Raw genomic sequence first — 22,019 nt, forward strand, 5'->3', positions numbered from 1 at the left:
CTAACTGGGATGAGATGATATCTCAATGTGGTTTTAATTTACATTTCCCTGATGATTACTGATGTTAAGTATGTTTTCAAGTATCTGTTGACCATTTGTATATCCTTCTAAAAATGTCTATTCAGCTTCTTAGCCCGCTTTTTAGTTGGGTTACTTGGTTTTTTTTAACTGCGTAGTTGAGTTCCTTGTATATTTTGGATATTAATCCCTTGTCAGATGCATGGTTTCCAAATATTTTCTCCCATCCTGTAGTTTGTCTTTTCATTCTGCTATTGTTTTTTTTGTTTTTTTTTTTTCCCCCTGTGTGGAAGCTTTTCGATTTGATATAATCTCATTTGTTTATTTTTTCTTTTGTTGCCTGTGCTTTTGGGTTCTTATTCATAAAGTCTTTGCCCAGTCCTACTTCCTGGAGTGTTTCCTTTATGTTTTCTTTTAGGAATTTTATAGTTTCAGGTCTTATATTTAAGTCTTTAATCCATTTTGAATTGATTTCAGTATATGGCAAGAGTTATGGGTCTAGTTTTACACTTCTATTTGTGGATGTCCAGTCTTCCCAGCACCATTTATTGAAGAGACAGTCTTTTCCCCATTGTATGTTCTTGGTGCCTTTGTTGAAGATCAGTTGGCTATAAGAATGTGGGTTGATTTCTGGGTTCTCTATTCTATTCCATTTTTATGACAATGCCATGTTGCTGTGGTTAGTATAGCTTTATATTTTCATTCTGTTATTCTCCATATATATATATATGTATGTACTTTCATGTTTCTATTCCCCTGGCTCTCTGTTCTTTTTTGCAATTTTTCACATATATCTTTACTAGTGTCTCTTTGGCTATGCTTATTCTGCTATTTGACTTGTTGAATCAGTTTTTATTCCGTTATTTTACATTTTCCTGATGATTAGTGATGTTGAGCATTTTTTCATGTACTTAGCCACTTAGCCATTTGTATGTCTTCCTTTAAAAAATGTCTATTCAGCTCCTTTGCCCATTTTTAAATTGGATTACTTGTTTTTTGCAACAATTGCATTTTTTCATATCTAGAAAATCCATTTAGTTCGTTTTCTAGAATTTCCTGCTCATTTCTGAAAGTCTCTTATGGCTTGTTCTATTTGTAAATTCATCTTTTATTTCTTCATACATTTGATATTCTACATTTTGTTCTGCCAGTTCCATTATCCTAAGATTTGGGTGGGTTAAATCATTTTATTTTCTCTTTTCTGCTGCCTCAGTTATGATGCCTTGCCTCCTTGTTTGCTCAAGGGTATTTATGAACTTCCATTTTACTGATCTTAATCTGAGAGTACTGTGGCTTTACATTGGTAATGCTTTTCTTCAGCTTTTGTTTCTGTTAAGAATTTCCAGGGACCATAGACCTAGGACTACATTAGACCTCTTAGAGGGTCTCAGCTTAAAACAGAAATCTCAGCTTCGGCTTTACTTTGTTGCTGGCCCAAAGGTAAATGATAATGTATAATGTATTAAGGGCATGTGCCCGTGGAGCAATCGTGTTTCTCCCACTTGTTTACCTCTCATTGCCTCTGATGGAGGGATTTCCTCTGCTTCCTGAGAGCCAAAAATGCATTGAGAAATGTGTTGTTCATTGTCTAGTGGTTTTTTTTTTTTTTTGTAGAAGAATCTCTAAGAGAATTTAGTTTCCCACACTTCCAGACCTAGAAAATTCACACTCACTCTTGGATGATGGTTGCACTAATGTAGAATTCCCTCAGCTCTTTGGAGATGTTATTCCAATATTTTCTAGATTTATTTTTTTTGCTAATAAGAAGTCTGTTGCCAGTGTACCTGTTACTCTTAGGTAAGTAACTATCTTTTTTTGTGGTAACTTTATTATTTTTTTGGTGGCTGGCTCAAATGGAGATCCATACCATTGACTGTGGTGTTACAACATATGGTAACTTTTAAAATTTATATTTCCCTATGTATATTTAGTGTGGACTTTAAAAATTCCAGCTTGGGAATTGGATGTTCTTTTGATTTGAGGTCTGCTGTCTTCATTTTGGAAAAAAAAATGAGCCATTATCTCTTCTAATATTTCTTTTCTTCCTATTTTGCAGGGATGGAGAAGGAGGTGGTGGAGAAATTTCTATTTAACCTGTCTTAAAGACTTTCAGCTATTTCCCATGTTTGTAAACTATCTTCCTTCCTTCCTTCCTTCCTTCCTTCTTCCTTCCTTCCTTCGTTCCTTCCTTCCTTCCTTTTTAAATATTTTTAACTCTCTGTTAGTGATACTGTATCACTCTCTTCAAATTTAATAATTCTTTAGCTCAAGAATATCATACATGGCTTATTAAATTTTAATTTCAATGACTATATTCTCAATTTTCAAAAATGTTGATTGGTTTATTTTCATTTCTACCTGTTTATGTTTTGTAATATCTGTTTTGCTTTGTTTTGTTTTGTTTTGGTTGGTTGGTTTGCCTGTTTGTAGTATTAGTCTTCTGCCTATATTTTGGAGTTTTATTTTGCATGTTGTTTAATGAGATTTTTTTTTTCTCTCTCTTCTCTTGTCCTTATTGGCTAGCAGTTTTGTAGTTGCTCCTGGATTCTCTTTCAGAAAGGGGTCTGATAGCAGCAATTTGGAGTTTGATGCTCTGAGGGCTTTGGGAGAGTTTCATGGACTATGTAGCTTTTCTAGTGAGTGGCTGAGCTTAGAATCTGAATTCAAAGCTATGTGCTGCCTCCTCAAATTGGTAGCTTCATGTAGCAATATCCTCATTCAGTTCTCTGCAGCGGTTTTTTCAGCTACCTTTTAGGCATCAAGAAGGCCAGTCCTGGCTCACTTTCAAGCAATAAAGCCAGTTAAGAATTCCCTTCTCTCCTTGTTCACATTTATTTCCTGGCTGCTTTTGGACTCAGAGCCAGTAGGCTTACAGCTTTATGTGGACTCACTACTTGGTGTTTCTCTTCCATTTTCCATTCATAGACATATTTTCTTAATTTCCATGAAAGCATTTTCATTCATTTATAGTTAATTTAAAAATGTATATCCTGGACCATATAGAAATAAAACATGGTTATAACAAATAATCTTTTAATATTATTTTTCTAATATATTATAAAATTACTTATTTTGGAAATGATGGGAATACATTATTCTTGCTGTGTTCAGTAATAAGATTAAATTGCATTTATTTTTTTTTTTAATTTGAAATGCTCTTCTTCAATGTAATTAGCCCATAGAGGTATTTCATTACAATCCCTGGGTTGTCTAAGAGCTGCAATATGATATAGTAAGAGAAACAGATTTTATCGTCAAGCAGAAGTAGGTTCCCATCTCAGTTTCAATAGAAAAAAGATTGAGAAAGCTTCTAAATTTCATTTTCCTTCTAAAAACAAAACATCACTTCAAATACGAAAGAGGAATTAGATCACCATGCTATATAATTCTTATTCAACCTACTCCATACAAGAAGCATAAAAGTACTTGTCACACAGGTCTTTATTTTTTCATCTTGGGATCATGGCAGATTTTCAGTAGTTGAGCTTTAGGTTCCATGTAAGCCAAGACCCAGCTACAGAATTCTCAACAAAGTGCTCCTACCGATTTTTAAGGGATGACCCTGCAGAAAATCTATATGTGATATCAGCTTTAAACCTATCCCTTTCCCCTTTTTCTAATATGCTGTTTTTACTTATTGCTGATATGCATCTAATAAATTAATGTATCTGTAGGTTCAGGGAAGTATTAATATCTCCTGTGATTTAGTTTCAGATGTGTCACTTTTCTTAAACACCCTATGTTACAGAATGAGTCATTTTACAAAATAACTTCTATTTGAATGGCAGTAACTATCAACTGGTAGAAAAGGATATGGACAAGAAATACCTTGGCAAAATAATAGTTTAGCATAAAAGCATTTGAAAGAGCATTTGAAAATTGTATTTTACAGGCTGTGAACAGGTGTTGGAGGGGAGGTTTTCATGAAAAAATAATTTCATGATAAAAGAAAAATTTAGATTTAATGAAGCTAAGAATTTTTTTTCCTGACAAGAATTCTCAAGAGGAGGAAATGGTAAGCATTATTTTTCAAAGGTAGTTGTACATGGAACACTTTTTTCTTAGGTTTTTTTTTATCATCTTCCCTATAGATCTAGGGCTGATATGCACCACTATATTGTGCCTGCCAGCATCCTTTCTCACTGCTGGGCAATCACTTTAATAGTTTCTACTTGTGCCACACCAGTTGTTAAGTATTTTGAAAATCATCTTGTATACTGTACATTTTAGAAAATGAGAGGTTGTGCATTGATGAGTTAAGTATGATATAGGATTGGGGATATTTATTATATTTGTCTATTTTTGTTTTTGTTTTATGCAAAATAAATTTCATTTTGTATATTATTATTGTGTCATGTAAAATGCATTGTGCTATAAAAACATATATTGAAGAAATAAGTAATTTATGTCCAATGGAAAATAATTGGAAAACACAGATAAAAAAGGATTTTTAAAAATAAATTAAAAAAATCAATTTGGGAACTTTCTCTGTACTCCTTCTGGAAGTATAACTTAAACCCTGGACATTATAAATAAAACAAGCATAAGAAGACTCTGAAAGGTGGAAAGAGGAAGGCAGATCAGTTAGGAATCTTGAGACCAAGAAATGGCACAATGGTGAGTTCTTTGGGTTTTCTTTGTGGTTCATATATCCCAGCCTTAAAGCTGAAGAAGCCAACAGACAACCTGCAACACCAAAGGCAGAGACGTGAAAAGAGGGTCTTTAAAAAGTCATTTTCTCTTTAATCACTGCAATTACACTTTTCCTCAAAGGATTACTTCTTTTTAAAAAATTATCAATAAATTCTGCATTGCCAAATTCAACTCATATAGTACATTAGTTTCCTATTGTTGCTATAACAAATTACCACAAAATGTATGGCTTAAAACAACACAAATTTATTATCTTACAATCCTGGAGCTCAGAAATCTGAAATGATTGGCAGGACTGTGTTCCTCCTCTCTAGGAAAGAATACATTTCCTGGCCTTTTCCTGCTTTTAGAGGCCATTAGCATTCCTTGGCTCCTATCTCCGTCTGTTTCTCTTTCTCTATCTGTCACACACGTGCACGTGCCTGCACGCACAAGCTCTCTCTCTCTCCCCCCCCATTCTCCCACTCTGAGCATACTGCTACTTATAAGGACCCTTGTGATTACATTGAGATTACCTGAGTAATAATCCAGTAAAATCTCTTGTCTCAGGACCCTTAACTTAATAACATCTGCAGAGTCCCTTTTTCCATGTAACATATTATATTCACAGTTTCTGGGATTAGTATGTGGACATCTTTCAGGGGCCATTATTTTGCCTACCAAATATGTACCTGTTTTTCTTTGATTCCACAGCACTATATTGCCCCATTTTATATTTCTTAAATATCTGACCATTTCTTCTAAATTTCCTTTTCAGGTTTTATTTTCTGTCCTTTTTTAATTACTGGGACTTCTCAGGTTCTCTTATTAGCAACTGAGATCATTCCCAAAGTGAATTCTAGAAATCTCTATTATATTTCTGACTATGCTATTGATTTTCACACAGATGACCCAAAGAAATTCCAAATATAGCATGTCTCAAACTGAAATCACATTTGCACCTTCAAAGGTGAACCATTTTACACCATTCATTTAATGTCACTTCCAGCACCTTTTACCTAAGCCAAAGGGGAGTTATCATTGATTCCTCCATCTCCCTCACTTCCCCAAATCAATGAATCTACAAATCAGATTAACTTTAATTTTTTTATAAATATCTCTCCACATGCACAGTCACTTTCCAATCTAGGATGCTTTTATATTTTCCCTAAATTTTGGTAGCAGACTCCCAGATGGTTTTATATTCAGGATTGCTCCTTTCAAATTCATTCTGCACATTGCAGCCCAACTAACAGTCACCCTAGTAACTATAGTCCTCATTTGTAAACCACAAGTCTAATCATGCCGCATTACTATCTAAAATCATCCAATGACTTTTCATTGGTGTTAGGATAAACCTATTCTCTTTTCAGTCTTCTAACCCCTTCAGGAAGTCTTTTCTGGACCTGAGTACAGGTTAAACGTATCTTCTAAAAGGCTCCTATAACCCTCTATCTGCTTTATCTCCAATTACCCTCGTGCCCTTTTATAATTGACCTAGACTATAAGCACCATGAAAGCAGGCACAGTGTTTATGTAATAGATGTTCATTATCTGATGAAGAAGAAAGAAGAAATTATAATGTTTTATAAAATACAAATTGGGTATGAAAGGTTGTAAATTTTATTTTCTTTGAAAAATCGAAATATACTGTAGGTGGAGTATCTCATAGTTTCTTAATGAGAGGAAAAAAGAAAGAGAAACAAGATGGTCTTTAAATAGGAGTGGTAAGAGTGGGCATTCTTATCTTGAACCCATTCTTCGAGGAAAATCTTTCAACATTTCCCTGTTCAGGATGATGTTAGCAATGGTTTTGTCATACATGGCATTTACTGTGTTGATATAATTTCCTTCTCTACCTAATTTGTTGAGTGTTTATCATAAAGGAATGTTGAACTTTATCAAATGCTTTTTCTGCATCTATTGAGATGATCATATGGTTTTTTATCATTTTGTTAATGTGGTGTAGCACATTTATTGACTTTCGTATGTTGAACCATCCTTGCATCCCTGGGATGAATCCCACTTGATCATGGTGTATAATTTTTTTGATGTACTGTCGGATTATGTTTGCTAGCACTTTGTTGAGAATTTTGCACCTCTGTTCATCAAGGATATTAGCCTGTAGTTTTCTGTTTTTTGAGTGTCTTTGTCTGGTTTTGGTATCAGGGTGATGTTGACCTCATAGAATGAGTTTGGGAGAATACCCTCTGCTTCAGCTTTTTGGAATAGTTTGAAAAGAATTGGTATTAATCTCCCTTAAAAGTCTGGTGGAATTCAGCACTGAAGCCATTTGGTCCTGGGCTTTTCTTTGTTGGGAGACTGTTGGTTACTGATTCAATTTCATTACTCATGATTAGTCTGTTATGGTTCTCTATTTCTTCTTGGTTCAGTCCTGGAAGGGTCTACGTATCCAGAAATTTATCCATTTCCTTCACATTTTCAAATTTGTTGGTGTATAGTTGTTCATAGTAGTCTCTAATGATTCTTTGTTTTTCTGTGGAATCAGTTGTCACATATCGTTTTCATTTCTGATTTTTTATATTTGGGTTTTTTCTTGGTTACTCTAGCTAATGGCTTGTCAAGTTTGTTTGTCTTCTCAAAAACCAACTTTTTGTTTCATTGATCCTTTTTACCATTTTGGGGAGTCTCTATCTCATTTAGTTCTGCTCTGACCTTCATTATTTCTTTCTGTCTACCAATTTTGGGGTTGGATTATTCTTGATTTTTTAGTTCCTTGAGGTATAACCTTAGGTTATTTATTTAGGATCTTTCAACTTTTTCTATGTAAGTTCTTATTGCAATAATCTTTCCTCTTAGTATTGCTTTTGCAGTATCCCCTAGGTCTTGGTAAGTCATGCTTGTGTTTTCATTTGTTTCAAGAAAGTTTTTGATTTCCTGCTTTATTTTTTCTTTGACCCATTGTTCCTTCAAGGGCATGTTGTTTAATTTCCATATATTTGTATAGTTTTCCAAGTTTTGTTTGTTGTTAATTTCTAGTTTTATGCCATTGTGGTCTGAAAAGATACTCAATATGATCTCAATCTTTTAAAATTTGTTGAGACTCAATTTGGGCCTAACGTGTGGTCTATCCACTCCTATTTAACTTAGTACTAGAAGTTCTGGCCTGACCAATTTGGCAAGAGAAAGAAAAAAAAGGCATCCAAATTGGAAGAGAGGGAGTCAAATTGTCCCTGTTTGGCGATGACATGATCTTATATATAGAAAAATCTAAAGACTTCACCAAAGAAACTCTTAGAGCTAATAAACAAATTCAGTTAAGTTGTAGGATATAAAGTGAATATACAAAAGTCACTTCTGTTTTTATACACCATCAATGAGCTAGGAAAAATCAAGAAAACAATTCCATTTACAATAGCTACCAAAAAAAAAAAAAAAAAAAGACACCTAAGAATAAATCATGCAAACTACAAAACACTGATGAAAGAATTTAGAGAACACACTAAAAATAGACACAATCAACAGAGCGAAAAGAAAATTTAAAGAATTGAAGAAAATATTTGCAAACCATGTATCTGACAAGGGACTAATTTCCAGAATATACAAGGTACATAAACAAATCAATAGTAAAAACCCAAATAGCCCAATTACAAAATGGGCAAGGGAGCTTAATATACATTTCTCAAAAGAAGACATACCAGTGACCAATGGGTATATGAGAAAATGCTCAACATCACTAAAAATAAAGGGAATGCAAATAAAAACCACATTGAATATGATCTTATTCCAGTTAGAACTGGCTATTATCAAGAAGACAGAAAGTAACAAATGCTGGCAAGGATACAGAGAAAGGGGAACCCTTACACATTGTTGGTGGGATTGTAAATTAGTACAGCCACTATGGAAAACAGTATGGAGGTTTCTTAAACAACTGCAGGTAGAACCACCATATTATCCAGCAATCCCACAACTGGCTGGGTATATACCCGAAGGAATGAAAAGCATCATGTCAAAAGGATACCTGCACCCCCACATTTATCACAGTTCTATTCACAATATTAAAGATATGGAACCAAACTAAATTTCCATTGACAGATGATCAGATAAGGAAAATGTGATACATATTCACAATGGAATACTACTAAACCATAAAAAAGAATTAAATTCTGCCATTTGTAGCAACATGGATGAGCTTAGAGAAAATTATGTTAAGAGAAATAAATCAGACACAGAAAGAGACATACCACATGTTTTCAATCATATGTGGGAGCTAAAAAGAGGAGAACCAAAACAGAACAAGCAAACAAACAAAAACAAATAAGTAATAATAATCATAAGCTGAAGTGTAAGCAAAGAGACTGAAGCTGTAATCAGCAGGCTCCCAACAAAGAAAAGCCCAGGATCAGATGGCTTTACTGCAAAATTCTACCAATTCTTTAAAGAAGAATTAATACCAACTTTCGTCAAACTATTCTAAAAAATTGAAATATGGGCTATTCTTCCAAAGTCATTCTATGAGGCAAACATCACCTTGAAACCAAAACCAGACAAAGATATAACAAAAAAAGAAAACTATAGGCCAATATTTTTGATGAATATAGTTGCAAAAGTCCTCAATAAAATATTAGCACATAGAATACAGCAACACATACAAAAAATTATACACCGTGATCAAGTGGGATTCATCCCAGGGATGCAAGGATGGTTCAACATATGAAAGTCAATAAAAGTGATACATCACATCAACAAAATCAAAGACAAAAAAACACATGATTATCTCAATAGATGCTGAAAAAGCATTTGACAAAATTCAATACCCATCTTTCAATGATAAAGACTCTCAGCAAATTAGGTATAGAAAGAAAGTATTTCAAGAAAATAAAAGCCATATATGACAAACCCACTACCAGTATCGTCCTGAATGAGGAAAAGTTGAAAGTTTTCCCTGAAGAATGGGAATAAGGCAAGGATGCCCACTTTCACTGCTCCTATTTTATATAATATGGGAAATACTAGCCAGAGCAATCAGGGAAAAGAAACAAAGGATATCCATATAGGAAAAGATGAGGTTGAACTGTCCCTGTTTGCAGATGACATAATCCTATACATAGAGAAGCCTAAAGACTACAAAACTCTTAGAAATGATGAGCAATTTCAACAAAGTTGCAAGATACAAAATCAACACACAAAAATCAATAGCTTTTTTATACCCCAGCAATCAACTAGCAGACAAAGAAATCAAGAAAACTAGCTTATTTATAATAGTTGCCAAAAAAAATACATAGGAATAAATTTAACCAAGGATGTGAAAGATCTCTACAATGAGAACTACAAATCACTGTTGAAAGAAATTAAAGAGGACATAGGAAAGTGGAAAGATATTTAATGCTCTTGGATTGGAAGAATTAACATTGTTAAAATGTCCATACCACCTAAAGTAATCTACAGATTCAACACAATCCCCATAAAAATGCCAATGATATTCTTCACAGAAATTGAAAAAACAATCCTAAAATTCATATGGAACTACAAAAGGCCCTGAACATCCAAAGCAATCCTGAGCAAAAGAAATAAAGCCAGAGGCATAACACTACCTGATTTCAAATTATGCTACAAAATGGTAGTAACCAAAACAGCATGGTACTGGCATGAGAACAGACATATGAACCAATGGAACAGAATAAAGAACACAGAGATCAGTTCATGTACCTATAGCCAAGTAATCTTTGACACAAGTACATACAATGGGGGAAAGACTGCCTCTTCAATAAATGGTGCTGGGGAAACTGGACATCTGTATATAGAAGAATTAAACTGGACCTATATTTCTTACCATATATCAAAATCAATTCAAAATGGATTAAATAATTAAATACACATCCTGAAAGTATAACACTCCTAAAATAAAATATAGGGGAAACTCTTCAGGAAGTAGGACTGGGCAAAGACTTTATAAATAAAACCCTAAGAGCACAGGCAACAAAAGGAAAAATAAACAAAGGGGATTATATCAAACTAAAAAGCTTCCTCACAGCAAAAGAAACAACAGAACAACAACAACAATCAAAAAAAAAAAAAAAAAAAAGAAAGAAAAAAGAAAACCAAAAGAGTGGGAAAAAATATTTGCAAAACATGCATCTGACATTAATATATCATCCTCCTCTAGTTAGACAGGCTACTATCAAAAAGACAGAAAATAACAAATGCTGCAGAAGATGAAGAGAAAGGGGAACTCTCCTACATTGTTGGTGGGTCTGTAAAATGGTGCAGCCATTATGAAAAATGATATGGAGGTTCCTCAAACAACTACAGATAGAACTGCCATATGACCCAGCAATCCCATTGCTGGTTAGATGTTCACAGGAAGGGAAATCATCATGTCCAAGGGACACCTATACTCCTATGTTTATTGCAGCTCTATTTACAATAGCCAAGAGTTGGAACCAAACTAAATGCCCATCATCAGTAATGACTGGATAAGAAAAATGTGATATATTTATACAATGTAATACTACTTTGCATAAAAAAGAATGAAATGCTGACATTTGCAGCAATGTGGATGAACTTGGAGAAAATTATGTTAAGTGAAATAAGCCAGGCACAGAGGGAGAAATACCACAGGCCCTCACTTATATGTAAGAGCTCATAAAAAAATAAACAAAGAAAAAAGATACAATCACAATAATATGTTGAACTCTTTAAGAGAAGAGAACAGAACCAAGGTTGCTGGGGGTGGGAAAGAGGGAGTGGGAAGGGAGAGAGGGAATAATTGGTAAAGGATCATAAAAATTGATTACACTGTATAATGAGGAATATACTAATTATCCTGATTTGAACATCACATATTTCATGGTGGTATTGATATTCAATGCTGTACCCCACAGATACGTACAACCATGTTCCAATAAAATAAATAAATAAAGATGAAGAATGATATGACATTTTAAAAAATAGAATAACTATGGTTATTAGAGGTGGGAAAGAGGAGTGGGGAGGAGAGACAGTGAAAGGTTGATTAATGGACACAAAGTACTGTGAGACAGGAAAAATAAGCCTTATTGGTGTACAATCAACCCAGAATTCCATAATCAATAACGTTTTACTGCATGTAACCAAACATCTAGAAGAGAGGAGCTGAAATGTGCACATCATGAAGAATTGATTTAATTACCCTGAATAGATCAACACATATTTTATACATGTATTGAAATACAACTCTGTACCCCGTAAATATGTACAAACAATATGTTTTGATAAAAAAATTTTAAAAGATAGTCTTTAATATCCATCAATGATAGAAGATAAACTCTTAAGCCATAAATTATTAATTCAAAAATAAGATTGATGGGTTGATATTTTTTATATTTTAACATTGATATTTTTAACTATTTAAAGTCTTTATCAGGGACTTTTTCTATAATAAAACTTATAAAGTAAACAAACAAAATCCCACACTATTTTCAGAATTGACAAATATCATTTTGAATAGCTGACCATGTCATTGTGACTATATGGAAGCTGGGGATGAAACACTTGTTGAACTTAATCGAGTTGCGTAGATTAGGATGATGAAAACAAAATCATTGATTCTTTAATGACAATAACTAGAAAAGATTTAGGTTTTGATTTTGCATCATTTTGATAATATCCTTCTTTTGTAAGTCTTAAATGAGGATTAAGTCGGACTTTAGGTTTCATGAACTTAATACAAGAGTTCTAAATTGTCTGAAAATTGTATGTTCAATTTTCCATAAAAAATTGAAATTGTATGTTCAATAAAACTGCTAAGTTCTGAATGTCTGTGATCTTTGGTACTCCATTTCTTTTGATTTGTAGTTTAGAATAAGAGATATTAAGCTCCTAGCTCAAAAAAAGAAACTGTAAGAAATATGCTCCAATTCAGAAACTGTTTGAAAACAGTAACCATTTCTGAAACTGTAATAGAAAACTTTTACTGATGATGCATTCACTTGCTTTTTCTAATACAGGGTTTTTTTCTACACTGGCATTGAGTAAGATTATTTCCTCGAGGCAGGAAAGAAATGCAGAGTTCCTGACAAACAAAAGAGGTTGCCCTAGGAAAAGTAACAACAGAAAACACTCAGAACTTCTTCCCTGATTAAGACAATCTTTAAAAGTAAGCATACAAAAGCAGAAACTGGTGTGATTCACTGACTTTTGGCTACATAATTTAAAATTAAATCATATATTATTCTGGTCAGTTGAACAACACTTCATATATGCTAAATGAGTGTTCTTAGTCATACTATTCCACTGTTGATGAAGATTATTCAGCCTTAAAGTTTTACTTATGAACACACAAGCCAGTTGTGCAGGTTTGAAGAAGATTAAAGATATCACATAGTAACTGTAAGTAATAGTGAGGTGGAGCTATAGAGAGGAACTCAGGACACCGAGAGATCTTTAAAATGAAAGAAATAATAAAAGCCAGCTTAGTGTTACAGAGAAAAGATATTTTATTTTTAATCAAAATTTATGTTATCAATCTTGGGAAAGTTACTTCCGTACCTAAAAAATCAGTTTACTCATCAGTGAAAGAGGTTTCTGTCGGGGAATCAGTGATTATAACAATTACCTGTTTCAGTGAGTATTGCATTTTTTTTTCTGACATATTCTGAGTCAGAATATCAAGGGAAGAAGAAATGAGGCATGGGGTTTCTCTGTGAGAGGCAGTAAATGTTTACTGTATTCCAGTGATGAAAATCAAGGACATCAGTCCTCACATGTAGGTTCCTAACGGTTGTTAGAAAGCAATGAAATTAGTGTAAGCCCATATTAACCAATTCTTATAACCCCAACCCTATCAACAGCCCAACTTCAAAATGTGGAAGACCTGAGTCTATGAACATTTTTCATGCAAACAAGCATTGAAAAACAAAATTAAAAATCTACCCATCTACAAGGATAGGAAATAGAATATAAATACTTAGAGGGGTCCTAGACTTTAAAAAAATTAATAATAAAACATTAAAACAGGCCCCATTTGATGATATGTTAGTTAAATATTAACGTTTTTTTCATAGCTTGAAATGCTCAAGACAAATCTCTTTAAAATGTCACAGATGACATCTTTATAAAACCATGTGAACCCGTTATCCTCACAAAATGTTAAACATTGATTGTTTTAAAGAAAGTAAATGAAATTCTCTTGAATTTAATAGGAAGTTTTGGCGGTGAGTTTTTAACTGAATGTATCACCACTTAGAGGTCAAAAATTCTTAAAGTGAAAGGAAATAAGAATTATGTCAATTTATCTTGAAAGAGAATTAGTTAGTAAATTAAGAAAGATATAAAAAAATGGGTGAATGAAGAGGTAGATACTTAGTCATGATAAAAAAAAAATGTTGGGAAAAAGAACTGAGGATTCAAACAAGAATGAATAGGGTGGATATTGACAGCTTCTCAGATTTTGCACTGCCATTTATAAAACCTGAGTGATTATGTGATCATGTTTGGGAGCTATAAAATCAATGCATTTTTTGACCTACAATCATAGAAAAGAATAAGAGAAAAGTTTTCAGATTTTTATCATTGTAATTGAACTACTGTAACTCAATATTTCTCTGAGATTTTCCTCCTTTTCTAATTGTGTTGGGTGCCTTTGATTTTAGACTGTGAAACACACTGAAACTTTTAACATGCTTTTTCTCTTGTCCCTCTCTTGAAGAAATGTTTTCAAACCACATAAATCAAAGACCTTAGATAAAATCTATCTCACACCTTCTCTTTGATCCTGTTTCCTACATCCTTGAATGCTTCTGCTCATTTCAGAAAGTAAATGGAGTTTCCACTTTGCATTACTGCTTTTCCAGTATGATTGTAAAAGACATTAAACTTGTAGAGAATACCAACATTTATAAAGCAAATGTATTTCACAGGGCCTAGCTTCCAAGCCCTGTAGTTTCAGGTATAGCCTAACTTTTTAAAATTACACATAGAAATAAGCTTGCTAAAGACAGGAAACTTTCCCCAGACTAAAGTCTCTGTTGTAGATAAAGAATTGTATCACAACAAAATTGCTGGCTCTAAGGGCAGATGTCCTTGGTGCAGATAAACCTAATGATTGCTGCCATGACAATTATCTTACTGTTCTTTTTGTAACCACCTATGTTCCTTTTCTGTAACTTTCCTGCCTGGAAAATAAATACTGAGAGAGAACCCTAGTTCGGGGTTATTTTCTGAGGAATGCTGCTCTCTTGAGGCTCTCTTGAAAATTAACCCCTTTGGGGCCTCTCACTGCTCAGAAAAAGTGGGCTTTGAGTAATCCTTTGCTATCTCTGTCACTCTGGGAGAGGTGACAAATGGTGCCCTGTGTGAGGCATTCTGACTCCGTGGATCAGAGACCACCCTGCCAAGCCTTGGAAAGTAAAGGACGACTGACATTTATATTTGAATATCCCAGTAAGAGAATACTCATCCCGGTAAGGGAATCTCAGGTGGCTCTCCATTAGCATTGCACACCTGTGGCAGGTCAAACTAGCTTTCAACCTGAAGGTTTTTTTCTTTTTCTTTCACTTTTAAAATATTAACTTTAACAAAAAGGGAGACTCAGCATAAATTACAACTCCAATGTTTCCTTAAAGCAGCCAACTGTAAAGAAACTGAATGGCAGCTTGTAAAACTATTAGTAGTTATTAGACAACAATATCATTGGTACCCCAAGGAAGGGAGCCTTTACATAAAAATTTTGAAACGAATTGGTCACTGGTTAATTTACACAGTGGGTCTTGTCAAGTCATCCCATCTAACAGTTTGAAATCTGTGTCATGTCTCTCTGAGACCTATTCTAGACCTTAACAAGAATCAAAGACATGTTTATGTCACCGATATAGGATAAAACTTAATCTTTACCAGTAACTGAAAAAACTTTAAATTGGACAAACTAAAGTAAAGGAAGTTAATATTTCTTTGTAATGTTGGTTTTGTTTGAGCATGTTTTCTTTTCTCAACTGCATATGCTTCTCTTCTTTGCCAAAGACTCTGAGGCTTTATAAGAAATGCAGCCCTGGCACCAACTGGACCTCCTTTTGGGTCTGCTGCTTTTCTCTGGAAACTCCAAAAGTCAAATGTCTTCATCTCTGTTTAACAGCTCAGCCCTTAAGCTCAGTAACCCATTTGAGAAACAAAAACTAGACTAAAATCTACCTGTTTTTGTAAACTTACTTTCTCTAAAACAGGGTGAGGCCTCACAGATAAGCTTTAACTTTCTTTAGAAACACAATTTAAACCTGACTGTCCTTTTATACTAGTGAGTTTTCTATCTTGTCTGTCTCCTTATTATATTTTAAACAAAACCTATAAAATCCTTATTGTTTCTGTTTATGTCTACATATATATGTATGTAAATGTATGTTATGTCTACATGTTCATGTCTGTATATGTGTTTGTATTGTCTGCATGGTACCAAATTGGCTTATAATTAATGCACACTCATTATATAAATAAGTATACTTTTCAAGTTCACATGACTTTAATTTTCTAAAGTTTTGATAAAATAAATATATTTTCAAAATTTGACTTAAACCCTTTGCCTAAATTTGTCTTTAGGTCAACACATTTTGTGGTATGTTTAATACTTGTTTAATTTGTTTAAGGACTAAAAGCTGTAAGAGAACTGGCTTCTGGACTTCTCCCAAAACCCTACACATGTCTTGTTGTTAGCTTTTGTTTGGTTTTAAGCCTCCAAATTCTGGACACTAAACAGAGGGCCATGGTGAGATCAGAGGACATAATGTGTCCACACTATATGGGCCATCAGCTGCAGGACAAAACCCAATATGTCTCCTCCTTATCTCAGCTTTGCCTCCTGGCCTGGCTGGGAGAAACAACATCTTTCAGTCATTATCTTTGTGAATGCTTCCCACTGCCTTAAGCTCCACATGGCCTCTCTGCCACATGGATACTTGGGACCCAGGATGGCTAGTGAAAGGGGACCTAAGCCCAATATCTCATAGGCCCTAGTTAACATTAACTGATAAGGGTGTAGATTTTATACACCAAGTTTTTGGCTGAGAAACTATAAATATCTATTTGGTAGAAATATCTCAGGCTCAAACTGGGCTTTGTGTAATCTGTTCTGACTTATGGACCCACATTTACTAACCTGTATGTATAAAAATGTCCTTATCAGCACACATTTTTGCCTCAGTTTACTAATCAAACAGGGTTCCATTTGTCTTTGCTAGAGGCTTCTAAGTTGTTAACCCACCCAAAATCTTTCTATAATTTTTGGACAAATGAGGCCAATTTAACATCAATAGAGAAAAAACAAGTATGTAAAAAAGAGGTGATATAAAAAAAAGCCATGGATGTGAAGATGTAGCTGTGATTAAAAAGTCTAAAGGGAAAGAAAATATTTTTATGCAAAAAGTCATCTGGTACAATGTATTCTTGTCCTAGAGTAAAATAACTGGCTATTAAAAAAATAAAAAGTATAGAAAAAACATGAAAAGTCTAAAGCATGTCATCAAATGTCTGAGTAAGTCATGATAATGGTTTGTGTAGATAAGTTTGTTAAAAAGGTTTAACAGAAAAAGGATTGACTGGATTTAAAAACAAATTATGTGTGAATTTTTCTAAAAATTAGTATCAAAAATATTCTGATACAGAGTTAAAGTTTCTGCTCCTGCATTGGAACAACCAGATTTCCTGGAAACACTTAACTGCTCTTAATAAAAAATTGTCACCAGTGTCTTTATCTTTTACATAACTGGCTGGGGAAACTTATTTCATGTTTTATCATAATTTCTTGTGCTCTCTGCCTTTAAAAATCTTTTGTCACTTTGGTTTTATTTGTGTAATGATTTGTGAGTGTTTTAAGCCTTTGTTATTTGACTAACTTTCCAAAAACAAATTCTAAAATCTCTTACTTGAACTAACTTTGGGAGGTTCCAAGGGCCCTGGAGCTTCTCAAAGGATATGTTAGAGATGAATCAAAACCAATTGGCTTATTTGGTAAATTATGCTATATGAAAAACATTGTCAAAACAAGAAATAATGTTTGACTTTCTTTGGTTATACTAAGATGTTATTAATATGTGTTCCACAATCTTGTACAGTTCTTGGAAATCTTTGTCTTGATATAAATGCTACTGGTCATAATCTTTGTTCAATTATAATTTTAAAATGTTATGTCTTCAAATATTTCATGAAAAAAACTCTGACAGGTACAGTTTCCTGACAAACTTTGAGTTTATACTTTTGAACTGAATTTCCAAAATTCTAGTGAAGAAACTGATGGGTTTCTGAAATTACTCACCAAGCTCAAAACAACAAAAGGTAATTACATAAAACTAATGACCTGATTAAAAGGAATTATAGATTTTTACAATTTTTATTTTGAAATATCACTCATTAATGTCTTGTTTTCCAGATTTAAGAAAACGCTCTCTCTTAAGCTATCTATAACTACCAGAAGTTTAGTAAAATATAATTTAAAACAGAGATAAAAGCATTTGTTTTTTCTCTATTTGGTCCCCCTAAATTTAATAACTTTGAGTATTTTTATGATTACTATGGAAATGTGGCTATTTTCATAAGTTCAATAAAAATTGACTCTCTCTTTATAACAGAACATAATTTAAAACTTTGGCTATAAAATAACATGTCTCTTCTAAGTTCCTGACCCCTCTTCATGTTGCCCTTATTTGGCCTAACTGCTGTTTAATCTTGCTGTTTCATCTTTCACCCGACATGGGATGTGGCAACCTGGGAATGAGCCTTCCCAGTGCTGAGGGATCTATACAAAGAAAAGTAAAACCATTTCAATCACAAAATTGATCACCAGTGCTTTTATGAGGAATGCTTTGATCATAAAAGAGGGAAATAATATTTTGCCTACAAAAGCAGTTCTCTAAAGTTTCATGGCCTTAAAGGGGGTGATTATGACTTGGATGAGACATCCTGTTCCTAAACAAAAGACTTGTAATTAATCAAAAAATTTTACAAAGATTAGATGCTTTGGAATCAGTGATGTACTGGATGGGTGAACACCAACAAACTCTCTGGACTCAAAAGCAATTATTTCATGGAACAGAACCCTACTCTGGAGTTTCAGCAACTGGCAATAGCACCCCAATTCACACCACCAGGAATGATGCTGATGCAACAGCCCTGAGAGACAATGATATCATCAGTCCCCACCTAGGATAAATTAAAAGGACTTGCCATGCTAAAATGATACTAACTTTTCTTTAACAAATGTTTTTGTCTTAACTGAGAAACCTTGATCGTAGCTTTTGCTATGTCTTTAAAAATAAAATAAAATAAAAGGGGGGCATATGTGGAGTATACTGACATTTATAAAGCAAATGTATTTCACAGGGCCTAGCTTCCAAGGCCTTGTAGTTTCAGGTATAGCCTAACTTTTTAAATTTACGCATAGAAATGTTAAGCTTGTGAAAGACAAGAAACTTTCCCCAGGCTAAAGTCTCTGTTGTAGATAAAAAATTGTAACACAGCAAAATTGCTGGCTCTAAGGGCAGATGTCTTTGGTGCAGATAAACCTAATGATTATTGCCATGACAATTATCTTACTGTTCTTTTTGTAACCACCTATGTTCCTTTTCTGTAACTTTCCTGCCTGGAAAATAAATACCAAGAGAGAACCCTAGTTCAGGATTATTTTCCAAGGAATGCTGTTCTCTTGAAAGTTCCTGAAAATTAACACCTTCGTGGCCTCTCACTGCTCAGAAAAAATGGGTTTTAAGTAGTCCTTTGTGTCTCCATCACCCTGGGAGAGGTGACAAAACTAATCCCTTCCATTTCACTAAAAGTTATTTTACCCTGTTCTTTCCCTTTCTCGTTATTAAACAAACATCCTAGAATCATTAAGTTTTGTTGCATGTTGATCTTAGTTTGGGATAAAGATATCACCCTCGTAGGGCAATGAGGTTTTCAGCACCATCATAATTTCTAACCTTTTAATATACTGTAGTTAATTAAATCATCAACTAGACATATCCTGTTTATTGCTCTTTTGGATTAAAATAAATTAAAGCAGAAAGGAAACACATCTTAATTGGCCTTAGATAAGTTGTTATACTGTTACTACAACAGTTCTCTTGGAATTTAGTAATCATAATTATGCAAATCTTAATTTGGTAATTATTGTTATGTGTTTTTTCTTGACTTAAGGGGGAAATCCATTGACACAATCAACCATATCATGCTGTGTCAGAAACTTTAAATCAGACAATTTTTTAGAATAAGTTGTAGAATGCTTTGTTATTTACTGGAGAATAATGCCCTAAGCAACTAAGAGAGGAAAAAGTCTGAAAATATTCCTGGCTTCAATATTTGTTCTTTTTTGTGGTTGTTCTGATTTGTTAGAATAAGACCGATGGAGGGAAGACAAGTCATCATGCATCGGTGATTTTTCATCAAAATAGATCCTTGATAAAACAGGCTCATGGATTCTTGGTTCTTCCAAGACTAAATTTTGAATAAAATTTGAATAAATTTTTTTCTTTGCCCATTAGAGTTTGATTTCAGTCATTTTATTTATACTTTTGATATATAAAAATCATGGAAGAAGGGGAAACTATGTGTTTCTATTGTATGCATTCTTGGAAATTTATATTTTCTGCAAAATGGAAGAATGTACAGTTTGAGAAAAATACAGTTAAATAAAACAGAAAATGTTAACTGAAGTCCCAACAAAAACAGTTTCAAGAGATGACTTGAGCAAACCAGAAAGGCGCTCAGCATGGATAGAGACAGAGTGGAATGGCTGTGGCATAGAGACAGTCCAGATGGAAGGAGATCGCAAGGCTTTTGATTAAGATGGGCACAGAGGACAAACAACCTGCTCTGATGTTGAACCTTGCAAAACTGGAATGTTCCCTCTTAGGAGAAGATCTGGACTTACACATTTATTTTTAATCTTTTACAAATAGAGTTAATGAACCAGCTTTACAGTCTTTCTGGTTCCTTCATCTGTGAGTTAATAATTTTATAATTCATTATAACTCATGCTTTTAACTTTTTGAAAATTGTGTTTTGATAGGTTTGTAGGTTCCACTAAAATGTCCAAGTAAATTCACCTTCTGAAGCCTATTAAACTGTGTAGCCTGAGAATGAAACAAACTTTCTTGGCTCCTGTAGCAAATTTTAAGTAGCAATAGAATTTTACCTTCACTATTTCTCTATTCCCATGATTCTGCACTTGTTTTTGTTTCTGGTTGTGGTTTTCTTATAATCCATAGTTATTTTTTATTGTACCATCAATGCTTATGCATTTGGTTTTATGGCCTATTTGACATCTTTTTCAGGTAGAGACCTATTCTGTTGTGTGAAAGATGACAGAAAATTGTTGGTTTGTTAGTTCATGAATACAATAATCTTCTATTAGAAAGGAGAAGAGCTCTTTGATATCTAGACTTGTGAGTTTTTATTTTCTGTCTTTACTTTAATCCATGTCCAAGAGCATAGAACTAAATCTACAAGCTAAGTGTCTAAGTGTCTGTAATTGTGAAACTCTTTACCTCTCATTTTGGGTTTGAAATATTCTCTTACCTCTAGAGAAATAAATAAATTAGTTGTAAAATCTCTTAAAATAAGGGGCTGTGTTTTGATTGGATTATAGAAGCTTATAAGATTTATGTAAGTCTAACCTAAGTCTAATATGACACACCATAAGAATTCCTAGAAAATAGAGAAACTAAATATCTAATACTTTAGATATGGTACTCTTATTTTTTTTTTTTTTTAAATTTTATTTTGTCGATATACATTGTAGCTGATTAATGCTCCCCATCACCAAAACCTCCCTCCCTTCTCCCTCCCCCCCTCCCCCCCAACAATGTCCTTTCTGTTTGTTTGTTGTATCAACTTCAAATAATTGTGGTTGTTATATCTTCTTCCTCCCCGCCCCCCGGTTTGTGTGTGTAAAAAAAATACTTTCAGAGAAAATGTCAGCTTACACACACACACACACAAACAAAAATCCCAGCTTCCATAATTAAAGTGAATCCTTAGACAAATTTTGACTGGTTTGACAATTTTGGTTTAAAAACATCTATATATCATTTTCCTGATTTTATCTGTGTGAATTTTATTCAAACTTCTTATACTGGTACACTGATCAGATAGGTAACATTATTCCCACAAAATGTTTAAGAACTAAAAACATTCAATGTCTTCCACTAAATTAAAAAAATTATTCTGACAAATTTCATATCAAAGTAATTACCTTCTGGTTGTGACAGCTGAAATACAATTTTCAGGATCTTTGCTTTTAAGATCTTGGACTTATATTAAATCTTGTTATTAATAGATAATCTTTTAATACTTGTGTAGTATATAAACAAGACAGAATACTGAAACATTGGTCACCAAGCATGGTTTTATACACACACACACACACACACACACGTTTAATATATATA

Source organism: Cynocephalus volans, chromosome 1 (assembly GCF_027409185.1).
Source record: "Cynocephalus volans isolate mCynVol1 chromosome 1, mCynVol1.pri, whole genome shotgun sequence".
NCBI lineage: Eukaryota > Metazoa > Chordata > Mammalia > Dermoptera > Cynocephalidae > Cynocephalus > Cynocephalus volans.